The sequence below is a fragment of the Bison bison genome, unplaced genomic scaffold, assembly GCF_000754665.1.
Source record: "Bison bison bison isolate TAMUID 2011002044 unplaced genomic scaffold, Bison_UMD1.0 scf7180017863947, whole genome shotgun sequence".
NCBI lineage: Eukaryota > Metazoa > Chordata > Mammalia > Artiodactyla > Bovidae > Bison > Bison bison.
In genome coordinates this window covers 14,022-14,909 of record NW_011494519.1, presented here as the reverse complement: position 1 = coordinate 14,909, position 888 = coordinate 14,022, and positions in this window count along the sequence as shown.

Below are 888 nucleotides of genomic sequence, written 5' to 3'. Positions count from 1 at the left end.
TATTTAAAATGGATAATTGACAAGGACCTACTGTATAGCACATAGAACTTTGCTCAATGTTATGTGGCAGCCTAGATGGGAGAGGAGTTTGGGGGAGAATGGATACATGTACATGTATGACCCTCTTCAGTCAGGCTATTGCTCTTAACATACCATTGAAATCACTCTCATCCATGTCAAAGTTCAATTTTCAGTCCTTAAGTTACTTGATGTCTCAACAAGACTTACCCCAGCTAACTTCTCTTACTTCACATACTCTTTTTTGCTGGTGATCTCAATGATGGCTCCTTAGTCTCCATGTCTGGCTTCTCCTCTTTCTTATTATTCATTTTTGGACCTCTTCTTTTATTTCTAGTTTCAGACTTCAAATATCTATAAACAGATAATTTGTTAACTTTTAATTTTGTTTTAGGGCATAGCCAATTAACAATGTTTGTGATAGTTTCAGGTGAACAGCTTGACTGAAGACGATTCATAAAAAGCATGGAAGGTAAAATAACAAATCTGGAGAGTAATGGACAATGTGTGATGGAGACAAGTAGCTTTTTGAAGCATCTGTCATTAAGAGTGGAGAAGTGGAGGAGTAGCTGAGGAAGGCTGAGGGGAAACAGTAGGATATGAGGGTATTGTCCATCTGAGGCTGAGATTTTAGACAGTTAGGACTTCACAATTTTAGATAGTTAGGATCTCGTATATTTTCCATGCTGAAATATGATTCTGATAACCTCAGTTTTCAACCACTCCTGGTCTATCTGAGATCCAACACGAATGATTATTTTTCAGGTGAATTATCAGGAGGTGGATATAAAAGCAGAAAGGTATTCAAGCAAAAGTATCAGGAAGATTCAACCTGGGAAAGGATGTAAAAATGTGAGAGGTATGGTCAGA